This window comes from Lathyrus oleraceus, chromosome 3 (assembly GCF_024323335.1).
Source record: "Lathyrus oleraceus cultivar Zhongwan6 chromosome 3, CAAS_Psat_ZW6_1.0, whole genome shotgun sequence".
Classification (NCBI taxonomy): Eukaryota; Viridiplantae; Streptophyta; class Magnoliopsida; order Fabales; family Fabaceae; genus Lathyrus; species Lathyrus oleraceus.
Window position 1 is genome coordinate 127233265 of NC_066581.1, and position 12780 is coordinate 127246044.

The 12780-nt window shown below is 40.6% G+C and overlaps 1 non-coding gene across 1 annotated transcript; it reads right to left on the bottom strand.

Moving 5' to 3' along the window:
• Positions 1-11984: 11984 nt before the first annotated feature.
• On the bottom strand, positions 11985-12091 carry LOC127133413 (small nucleolar RNA R71). Its single transcript, XR_007807390.1, has one exon. It is a non-coding gene; the product is annotated as a small nucleolar RNA R71 (small nucleolar RNA).
• Between the last annotated feature and the right edge of the window lie 689 nt (positions 12092-12780).

Consider the following 12780-nt stretch of genomic DNA (forward strand, 5'->3'; position numbering starts at 1 on the left):
GTCATCAGCCCTCAACTAGGAGTAACCGCCACGTTCCCATGATCCACCCCATTTACACACATGGCGGGCGCCATAAAGGGATGGCGGGCGTCACCTTTGGAAATCACATTCCCACTAAGGAGAAGTTAGAGGGCACCATGGTCTTTGCAAGCTGCTGAAATTCTCTATAAATAGTTCGTTCCATTTCATTTTCAAATCATCCAACTTAGTTTTACAACACTAAGCATATATTTATCATTTGTAATAGCGGTAATCCGTCACATCGGGGGATTATCGCACCTTAGTGAGATTGAGTTGGGTCACTTCGAGTTGCTGTCGTCTTTAGCTTCAGGAGTCTGAGGTTTATTTTTGTACCAGATTTAAAGCCCCCCATTTGGAGCAGATTCTTATTTATCGCTTTATTTATTTATTTCCCGCATCGCTTTATTTATTTATTTTCCGCATCGCTTTATTTATTTATTTCCCGCATCACTTTTATTTTTTTTATTTCTCGCATCGCTTTTATTTTATTTATTTTCCGCACTCGCTTTACTTTATTTATTTTCCGCACTCGCTTTACTTTATTTATTTTCCGCACTCGCCTTACTTTATTTATTTTCCGCACTCGCTTTACTTTATTTATTTTCCGCACTCGCTTTACTTTATTTATTTTACGCACTTTACTCGCTCTCTACGCCTCACATTCTGAAATAAACTTTTCATCATGATTAACATAGTTGTGTTTGTTTGTGTTACCATGTCTGGCTAAATCTTCTAAAGGTTAGAATGTAAGGATCGCGGTTAAAGTAATGTTTCACATATTGAATCTCTAGAAATACTTTAAAGTCTGTTTTGATTTTTAACTTGAGTTTTCTAAAACAAACTTGGTTAGTTTTAATTATTCGAGGAGTATGAAAGCACCCTGGCTTAGTAATTAGGAATTTTTATCACTTTAAGGAAAAATTATTTTTGAAACTGTTTTCGGACGCGTTGATAGATTTAAAATCAGGAAACTCCTTGGGTAAACTTTCCAAATCAAAATCACTTTTCAACTAAGTTTACGTGTCTCATTTCTTAAAAATAAGTTTACTATTTTAGCGTTCTGTGCACCTTTTATAAGTGACAATAAGAGGCTTTAATTTAAGGGTAAACTCGGTTCTGAATACGCGAAAGCGATAGGTCCTCTTAAATGGATTCTTTTCCAGAGTAGAAAATATTGCCTCATAAGTAGTTCTATTTAGACAATCGAAATATCACTTAACTGACGTGAGATACATTCAACCTGTCTTTACCTGCATTTATTGAGAAAAGGAACCTCTTCCACTCTGTATGAAATATGGAAAGGCAGAAAACCCACTGTTAAGTACTTTCATATCTTTGGAAGTAAATGCTACATTCTCACAGATCGTGAACAGAGAAGGAAGCTGGATCCCAAAAGTGATGAGGGTATATTTCTGGGATACTCCACTAACAGCAGAGCCTACAAAGTGTTCAACTACAGGACCAATGTCCTGATGGAATCCATAAATGTTATTGTGTATGATAAAGAGGAAGGAATCGATGTCATTGAGGATGTTGAAACATTCCTTGACAGTTCAATAGACATTCCAGTCAAGTCTAAAGAAGTATAGGAACCTCCTCCTGAATGTGAAGTAGAGGCAACCTCCAAAATGCCATCTATCAGAATTCAGAAAGACCACCCAAAGGATCTTATCATAGGGGATCCAAATAGTGGTGTGACTACCAGGTCAAGGGGAATAAGCTCAAACTCCTGTTTTGTATCCAAGGTTGAACCAAAGAATGTGAAAGAAGCCCTGACTGACGAATACTGGATCAATGCCATGCAAGAGGAGCTTGAATAGTTCAAACAGAATGAAGTTTGGGAGCTAGTTCCTAGACCTGAAGGGACCAACATCATTGGTACCAAGTGGATCTACAAGAACAAGTCTGATGAGAAAGGAGTAATTACTAGGAATAAAGCAAGACTAGTAGCTCAAGGTTACACTCAAGTGGAATGGGTTGATTTTGATGAAACATTTGCTCCTGTGGCCAGACTTGAGTCTATCAGATTGCTTTTAGGTGTAACATGCATTCTGAAGTTTAAACTGTTCCAAATGGATGTGAAGAGCGCATTCTTGAATGGCTACTTGAATGAAGAAGTCTATGTGGAACAACCCAAAGGGTTCAGTGATCCCAACCAACCCAAGCATGTGTACAAGTTGAGAAAAGCCTTGTATGGGTTGAAACAAGCACCTAGAGCATGGTATGAAAGGTTGACCGAATTTCTGACCTCAAATGGATACAGAAAAGGTGGAATAGATAAAACCTTGTTTGTGAAGGATGAAGAAGGCAAAATCATGATAGCTCAAATCTATGTGGATGATATAGTCTTTGGTGGAATGTCAGAACAAATGGTTCAACAATTTGTACACCAGATGCAATCTGAGTTTGAAATGAGTCTAGTTGGAGAACTGACCTATTTCCTTGGAATGCAAGTAAACCAAATGGAGGACTCTATGTTTCTCTCCCAAAGCAAGTATGCCAATAACATAGTTAAGAAGTTTGGTATGGATAATGCTAGGCACAAGAGGACTCCTGCACCTACTCATCTGAAGTTAACCAAAGATGATGGAGGGCCTAGTGTTGATCAATGCTTGTATAGAAGCATGATAGGCAGTTTGCTATACCTAACTGCAAGTAGACCTGACATTTCTTATGCAGTTGGAGTGTGTGCTAGATACCAAGCAGAGCCTAAGGTGAGCCACTTGAATCAAGTCAAGAGGATTCTCAAGTACATCAATGGGACTTGTGACTATGGGATGCTGTACTCACATGTGTCTGAGCCTGTCCTATCTGGGTACTGTGATGCTGACTGGGCTGGGAGTGCTGATGACAGAAAAAGCACATCAGGAGGATGTTTCTTCTTGGGAGACAATCTCATATCTTGGTTCAGCAAGAAGCAGAATTGTGTATCTCTGTCCACTACAGAAGCTGAATACATAGCTGCTGGAAGCAGTTGTTCCCAACTGGTTTGGATGAAACAGATGCTCACCGAGTACAATGTCACTCAAAATGTCATGACATTATTCTGTGATAATCTCAGTGCCATCAATATCTCCAAGAATCCCATCCAACACAGCAGGACCAAACATATTGACATTAGGCACCACTTCATCAGAGATCTGGTGGAAGACAAGGTGATTACTTTGGAACATGTAGCCACTGAACTTCAACTGGCTGACATATTTACAAAGGCTCTGGATGCTACTCAGTTTGAAACCTTAAGGGGCAAATTGGGGATATGTATTTCTGAGACCTTATAGCAACCACTGATGTTTGGGATGTATTGTTTAATATCTCTGCCTATTAAACAATTGATACTATGCTCTGATTGGTCAACAGATCATAGCTGTGCCTCTTGCAACAAGTGTGGCAACAAGAGGGTAAGAAGAAACCCTATTGTGAGAAGGCCCATGTACCTGCAAGAATTCAAGGACGCTGTTCATGCAGGAGTGGTTCTGGATGTCAGAACCAAGGTCATGGCATCTGATATGGTAGTACCTACTGTAAAGCAAAAGTGGGTGATTACTTGATCAAAGCTGTGAAGCAAGATTAAGTGGATGCTAACTTGGTTGAAACTGTGAAGTAAAACCAAGTCTGTAACTCTGTCATTGTTCTCTGGTTATGTTGTTGGCTTTGGCAACATTTTTGACAAAAAGGGGGAGTAATAACCACCACCTCTGACAAACAGAGTGGGTCTCTACAACAGATTCTCATGACAGATTCCCTCCCCTGCAGCTGTTGTGTGTTGAAGTTTGGATTTAACTTCTGTATGTGTGATGCCTTGTGAAGTTCTTATTTAACTTCCATGTGTGTGAGTGTGCTGCCACTCTGAGTGTATTAGCTAGGTTTATTTCCTGCTAGAAGTGTGATTCCGCTGCTATGAACTCTGTTATGGGGATCAAAGTGTTTTAGCCAAAAATTTGCCAAAGGGGGAGTTTGTAGGTGTTTAATTGGTTGCATTATATGGTAAAACACTAGCTGGACTCTGATGTCTTGACTGATGTCATGACACACTTGAGTAGTTACTGCAGGATTAGCTAATACAGGATTTATTGAATGTCAAACTGGATGTTGTGACATTCATACCTGTCAGCAGATACTAAGGAATAGAACAGTTGGTGTTCTGTTGGAACTTAGTATTTATTTCTAGTCTGGTTATCAAGGAAATACCAGACCTGGCATAAGGCCTACTGAATGAATGTCAAACTGGATGTTATGACATTCATCATTGACAGCATATACTGAACAATAGACAGAGTGGTGTTCTGCTACACTTCAGTATGTTTCTTAGTCTGTTCTTCAAGAGGATAACATAACTAACTTAAGGCCAAATGTGTAAATGTCAAATTGGATACTTTGACATTTATTAATGTATGCTGTTACTGTAGTATGGTCATTTTGGTCATGTACAGGTCATCAAAATTGTACAGTCTGTTTTCTGGAAAAACAGACTCAGCATATGGTCCTTGATGTCAAGCTGAATGTCGTGACATTCATTCCTGACAGCATATGCTATATTGTAGGTTGTTCAGTTTTCTGTTTCAGCTTTTTCTCAGGCTATTCTTCAGGGATTCAACAGCTTAGAGAAAATCCAGGAAATCAACAACCAAGCTACATTTAATGAACCTAACAAATAGCCTATTTGTTAGTAACCTAGATGTTGAATTTATGGGAACTCGCGTGACCTTAAATTCAGGAGAATACAAGTGCAAAAGCCCAGGTACTGCAATATAAAAGGAAGGCGTTCCTTCATTCAGTTCAGGAATTTTGAGGCGTGAAGATTTAGTGTGTCCATCATACTTCACTGCTGTATTTTTGTGAGTCTTGTATTAGACATATCTTGTAAGCCAAGCCTTTATCACGTTGATGATTGCTTTGGCATAGGGTGTTCATTGAGTTGTAAGTGTTGTGTCGCTCAAAGCTTTTAAGCGTGAGTGCTGTGTATCTTGATTAAAGCTGTGAAGCACAATCAAGAGTTGTTTGAAGTGTGACTTCAAAGTTGTCTTTAATATTGATTAAAGGTAGTAATCACTGAGGTGATTGAGGGGGAGTGAGTAGGAACTCTGATCTTAGAGTAAGATTGAAATTGCATTGGGTAGGGATTAAGTGACAAGTTGTAAACGGGTGAGTTTAGCTTTGAATTAATACTACTGATAGTGGATTTCCTCCCTGGCTTGGTAGCCCCCAGATGTAGGTCATGTTGGACTGAACTAGGTAAACAATTACTTGTGTTATTTACTGCACTTACTTTTAAGTTCTGCATAATTCTTGTCTGTGCAGAATTGGATGTCATAAGAACCCGTGTGACATCAAAAGTCTGATAACTAGAATTTCAATTGGCATTAGAGCAGGCACCCTGCCTGTGAATTTCTGGGTGAGATCTAGGGAAGTTACTCTCTAGTACCATGGACAAGGATATAGGACACTCAAATAGACCACCCATGTTGGATGGCTCTAATTCTGATGACTGGAAGCCTCGTATGATAACCTTCTTAAGGTCTCTAGATAGCAAAGTCTGGAGAGCTGTCAACAAAGGATGGGAACATCCAACGAAGACAGGTGAAGATGGAGTCAGTGTGCAGATTCCTGAAGAAGAGTGGGACAAGGAGCAAGAGGCATTAGCTCTTGGAAATTCCAAGGCCTTGAATGAATTGTTCAATGGAATCAGTAAGAACATATTCAGGCTGGTGCACCACTGTGAACTAGCTAAGGAAGTTTGGGATACCCTCAAGGTAACTCATGAAGGTACTTCCAAGGTGAAGACGTCCAAACTTCAGATGCTGACCACCATGTTTGAAAATCTGAGGATGAAAGAGGATGAGACTATTCATGACATTCACATGAATATTCTTGAAATTGCAAACACCTCTGGTGGACTAGGTGAGAAAATGGCTGAAGAGAAACTTGTAAGAAAGATTCTCAGGTCCTTGCCTAAGAGATTTGCTATGAAGGTCACAGCCATAGAGGAGGCGCAGGACATCTGCAACATGAAGGTGGATGAGCTCATTGGTTCTCTCCAAACCTTTGAAATGGGCCTGTGTGAGAATGCTGAAAAGAAGAACAAAAGCGTAGCTTTTGTATCTAATGCTGAAGAAGAGTCAGAAGCAGGATATACTGAAGGTGATGAAAGTATATCAGAAGCCTTAGCCATGCTTGGGAGACAGTTCAACAAGTTCGTGAAAAAGATTGATCAAAGAGGGAGACCTAATGTCAAGAACATCCAGTCTGACATCAGGAAAAGATCAACTTCTGAAGAAAAGTTCAACCAAGGCAAGGGAATCCAGTGTCATGGTTGTGAAGGGTATGGACACGTCAGAGCTGAATGTCCTACTTATCTCAAGATGCAAAAGAAGGGGCTAACTATCACATGGTCTGAAGGAGATTCTGAAAGTGAATCTGAAGGAGAATCTGCCAAACATGTCACTGCACTAACCAGTGTTTGTGCTTCTGATGATGACTCAAGTGCAGATGAACTGACCTTTGACGAACTTACTGCAGCTTATAAGAAGCTGTGTACCACCAGTGCAGAAGTCCGTGCACAAGGAGAAAAGCAGAAGAAACTCATCAAGGAACTGGAAGATGAGAGACAAAAGCATCTGACAACCATAGAGGGTCTAAATGGTGAGATAACCCTGCTGACCTCCAAGCTGAATCAGATGACTAAATCCATCAGAATGAAGAACAAGGGAACTGACACCTTGGAAGAGATTCTCAAGGTAGGACAGAAGTCTGGAACCAAATCTGGCCTAGGATTTGGGAAAAGATCCTCAGCTGAACGCAAACGCCCAAAGGCTAAAGTTCAGAAGTTCAAACGGAAGTCAAAGCCAATGTCTCAACATCGGGGAACTAGGATGAATAATCATCAGAAGAGGAAATACCATGAATGGAGGTGTCACCACTGTGGTAGGCTTGGACATATAAAAGCCTTCTGCTACTGGCTTCATGGTTTCCCTACCCAAGCCTTGCATGTCAGACCTAAGCATAAGACATTTAGGCAAAATGTCACCAGTAAGAAGCGACAATGGTATGCTAGGCTAGCCCACACAGCTCTAAGAGCTTCTACCAAAGAAGACTGGTACTTTGACAGTGGATGCTCAAGACATATGACTGGTATGGAGAATATATTGGCAGATATCCAACCTCACAATATCAGCTATGTGACCTTTGGTGATGGTGCTAAAAGAAAAATAAAGGTGTGGGTAAGCTGGACTGCTTTGGAGTTCCAAAACTGAATAATGTGCTGTTAGTAAAAGGACTAACTGCAAACCTCATCAGCATAAGCCAGCTGTGTGATCAAGGGTTCTATGTTCAGTTTACTAAGGAGCTATGTATTGTGACAAATGGGGACAATCAGGAAGTTATGAGAGGATCTAGGTCCAAAGATAACTGCTACCTGTGGGAACCTAAAGTCTCAAACCTCTCTACAATATGCTCTTCAGTCAAGGAAGAACAGGAGGTGAAGCTGTGGCATAGACGCCTTGGACATCTCCACTTACGGGGAATGAAGAAGATCATATCCAAGGAAGCAGTCAGAGGAATTCCAAAGCTGCTTATTGATGAAGGAAGAGTCTGTGGAGAATTCCAGGTGGGCAAACAAACTAAGATGTCACATCCGAAGCTGGGACATCCTACTACTTCCAGAGTTCTGGAACTGCTGCACATGGACTTAATGGGACCTATGCAGGTTGAAAGTTTGGGGGGAAGAGATATGCTTATGTGGTGGTTGATGACCATTCCAGATACACGTGGATAAGCTTTACCAGAGAGAAGTCAGACACATTTGATGTATTCAAAGACCTGTGCATCAGACTTCAAAGGGAAAAGGACAATTGTGTTGTTCGGATTAGGAGTGATCATGGTACAGAGTTCAAGAACTCCAAGTTTGATGAGTTTTGCTCATCTGAAGGAATAAGTCATGAGTTCTCCTCTCCTATAACTCCCCAGCAGAATGGGATAGTTGAAAGAAAAAATAGAACTATTCAAGAATCTGCCAGAGCTATGATTCATGCAAAGAAGCTCCCCATGCACTTTTGGGCTGAAGCGATGAATACCGCATACTATGTTCACAACAGAGTCACCTTGAGAAAAGGAACCTCCTCCACTCTGTATGAAATATGGAAAGGCAGAAAACCCACTGTGAAGTACTTTCATATCTTTGGAAGTAAGTGCTACATTCTCACAGATCGTGAACAGAGAAGGAAGCTGGATCCCAAAAGTGATGAGGGTATATTTCTGGGATACTCCACTAACAGCAGAGCCTACAGAGTGTTCAACTACAGGACCAATGTCCTGATGGAATCCATAAATGTTATTGTGGATGATAAAGAGGAAGGAATCGATGTCGTTGAGGATGTTGAAACATTCCTTGACAGTTCAACAGACATTCCAGTCAAGTCTGAAGAAGTACAGGAACCTCCTCCTGAATGTGAAGTAGAGGCAACCTCCAAAATGCCATCTATCAGAATTCAGAAAGACCACCCAAAGGATCTTATCATAGGGGATCCAAATAGTGGTGTGACTACCAGGTCAAGGGGAATAAGCTCAAATTCCTGTTTTGTATCCAAGGTTAAACCAAAGAATGTGAAAGAAGCCCTGACTGACGAATACTGGATCAATGCCATGCAAGAGGAGCTTGAACAGTTCAAACGGAATGAAGTTTGGGAGCTAGTTCCTAGACCTGAAGGGACCAACATCATTGGTACCAAGTGGATCTACAAGAACAAGTCTGATGAGAAAGGAGTAATTACTAGGAATAAAGCAAGACTAGTTGCTCAAGGTTACACTCAAGTGGAAGGGGTTGATTTTGATGAAACATTTGCTCCTGTGGCCAGACTTGAGTCTATCAGATTGCTTTTAGGTGTAGCATGCATTCTGAAGTTTAAACTGTTCCAAATGGATGTGAAGAGCGCATTCTTGAATGGCTACTTGAATGAAGAAGTCTATGTGGAACAACCCAAAGGGTTCAGTGATCCCAACCAACCCAAGCATGTGTACAAGTTAAGAAAAGCCTTATATGGGTTGAAACAAGCACCTAGAGCATGGTATGAAAGGTTGACCGAATTTTTGACCTCAAATGGATACAGAAAAGGTGGAATAGATAAAACCTTGTTTGTGAAGGATGAAGAAGGCAAAATCATGATAGCTCAAATCTATGTGGATGATATAGTCTTTGGTGGAATGTCAGAACAAATGGTTCAACAATTTGTAAACCAGATGCAATCTGAGTTTAAAATGAGTCTAGTTGGAGAACTGACCTATTTCCTTGGAATGCAAGTAAACTAAATGGAGGACTCTATGTTTCTCTCCCAAAGAAAGTATGACAATAACATAGTTAAGAAGTTTGGTATGGATAATGCTAGGCACAAAAGGACTCCTGCACCTACTCATCTGAAGTTAACCAAAGATGATGGAGGGCCTAGTGTTGATCAATGCTTGTATAGAAGCATGATAGGCAGTCTGCTATACCTAACTGCAAGTAGACCCGACATTTCTTATGCAGTTGAAGTGTGTGCTAGATACCAAGAAGAGCCTAAGGTGAGCCACTTGAATCAAGTCAAAAGGATTCTTAAGTACATCAATGGGACTTGTGACTATGGGATGCTGTACTCACATGGGTCTGAGCCTGTCCTATCTGGGTACTGTGATGCTGACTGGGCTGGGAGTGCTGATGACAGAAAAAGCACATCAGGAGGATGTTTCTTCTTGGGAGAAAATCTCATATCTTGGTTCAGCAAGAAGCAGAATTGTGTATCTCTGTCCACTACAGAAGCTGAATACATAGCTGCTGGAAGCAGTTGTTCCCAACTGGTTTGGATGAAACAGATGCTCACTGAGTACAATGTCACTCAAAATGTCATGACATTGTTCTATGATAATCTCAGTGCCATCAATATCTCCAAGAATCCCAGCCAACACAGCAGAACCAAACATATTGACATTAGGCACCACTTCATCAGAGATCTGGTGGAAGACAAGGTGATTACTTTGGAACATGTAGCCACTGAACTTCAACTGGCTGACATATTTACAAAGGCTCTGGATGCTACTCAGTTTGAAACCTTAAGGGGAAAATTGGGGATATGTCTCTCTGAGACCTTATAGCAACCACGGATGTTTGGGATGTATTGTTTAATATCTCTGCCTATTAAACAATTGATACTGTGCTCTGATTGGCCAACAGATCATAGTTGTGCCTCTTGCAACAAGTGTGGCAACAAGAGGGTAAGAAGAAAACCTATTGTGAGAAGGCCCATGTACCTGCAGGAATTCAAGGACGCTGTTCATGCAGGAGTGGTTCTGGATGTCAGAACCAAGGTCATGGCATCTGATATGGTAGTACCTACTGTAAAGCAAAAGTGGGTGATTACTTGATCAAAGCTGTGAAGCAAGATCAAGTGGATGCTAACTTGGTTGAAACTGTGAAGTAAAACCAAGTCTGTAACTCTGTCATTGTTCTCTGGTTATGTTGTTGGCTTTGGCAACATTTTTGACAAAAAGGGGGAGTAATAACCACCACCCCTGAAAAACAGAGTGGGTCTCTACAACAGACTCTCATGACAGATTCCCTCCCCTGCAGCTGTTGTGTGTTGAAGTTTGGATTTAACTTCTGTATGTGTGCTGCCTTGTGAAGTTCTTATTTAACTTCCATGTGTGTGAGTGTGTTGCCACTCTGAGTGTATTAGCTAGGTTTATTTCCTGCTAGAAGTGTGATTCCGCTGCTATGAACTCTGTTATGGGGATCAAAGTGTTTTAGCCAAAAATTTGCCAAAGGGGGAGTTTGTAGGTGTTTAATTGGCTGCATTATATGGTAAAACACTAGCTGGACTCTGATGTCTTGACTGATGTCATGACACACTTGAGTAATTACTGCAGGATTAGCTAATACAGGATTTATTGAATGTCAAACTGGATGTTGTGACATTCATACCTGTCAGCAGATACTAAGGAATAGAACAGCTGGTGTTCTGTTGGAACTTAGTATTTATTTCCAGTCTGGTTATCAAGGAAATACCAGACCTGGCATAAGGCCTACTGACTGAATGTCAAACTGGATGTTATGACATTCATCATTGACAGCATATACTGAACAATAGATAGAGTGGTGTTCTGCTACACTTCAGTATGTTTCTTAGTCTGTTCTTCAAGAGGATAACAGAACTAACTTAAGGCCAAATGTGTAAATGTCAAATTGGATACTTTGACATTTATTAATGTATGCTGTTACTGTAGTATGGTCATTTTGGCCATGTATAGGTCAGCAAAATTGTACAGTCTGTTTTCTGGAAAAACAGACTCAGCATATGGTCCTTGATGTCAAGCTGAATGTCGTGACATTCATTCCTGACAGCATATGCTATATTGTAGGTTGTTCAGTTTTCTGTTTCAGCTTTTTCTCAGGCTATTCTTCAGGGATTCAACAGCTTAGAGAAAATCCAGGAAATCAACAACCAAGCTACATTTAATGAACCTAACAAATAGTACCGGAAATTTAGTAGATCCTTTAGCGGAACCCGAACGTTATACTCGTACACGCCTCTTACTCATCCGAATTAAGAAAGCTATTGCCGAGAATCGTGATAGGAGACCTCTTAAGGATTTTTCCCAACCCTCTGACGAGGAACCTAGTTCAAGTATAGTAAACCCTCTTATTTATGCTAACGATTTCGAACTAAAACCATCTTTGTTGCAATTAGTGCAACAAAACCAATATGTGGGTCTCGCAACTGAGAACCGGAATCAACATTTAGAAGTTTTTATCCAACTAGCCGACACCTTTAAATCTAATGGAGCTTCACCTGATGCGATCCGTTTAATATTATTTCATTTCTCCCTCAGGGATAGAGCACGTTCATGGTTATATTCACTTCCAGCTAATTCAATAACTACTGGGAATACCTTAGGAGAGTATTCCTTGCTAGATATTTCCCCCTAGTAAGACTGTTGTTCTTCGAAACCAAATAACTAGATTTGCTCAAAACCAAGGAGAATCGCTTTTTGAAGCTTGGGAGAGATATAAAGAGCTATTAAGTGTCTGCCCATACCATGGCCTAGAATAATGGATGATCGTTCATACCTTCTACAATGGACTTCATTATAACACCAAGATGAGCATCGACACTGCCGCAGGTGGCGCGCTGATGAACAAACCTTACCCCGAAGCTTGTGACCTAATTGAGGATATGGCCCAAAACCATTACCAATGAGGAACTGAACGAGCATCAATAGAGAAAAAGGAGACCCAAGGTGGAATACATGAGGTAAGCTCTCTAGATATGATGCAGGCGAAAATGGATGCTTTAGTGTAACACCTGAAAATTTTCCCTCCTCTTCTTGGGACTAGTTTGACACATTGCATTTCATGTTTTAGGACATTAGGCATTTGCATATTGCATATCATATGGAAATAAGAGATCATCCTCCAAAGTCTTTTCAGAAGATGGCAAGTTGCATGATTCAAGCCTGAGGGTTTCTTTGAATTGATGATCAACCATCTGAGGGTTTGCAGTGCATTAGGGTTTCTTGATCCTTCACAGGTCTTGAGCATTATCTTATTGGCAAGGATATATTATCATCATCATGGTTCTATCATCATCAGGATTTCAGAGTGCATTCTCAAGTTCCTTTGGATTAGGGTTTTGACCTCTGGTCAACCCTAATCAATGCTAGTCTTCCAGCTAGGGTTTCTCAAGGAGATGAGGTATTTTATGGGATGAGGATCATATGATCATTATATTGGGC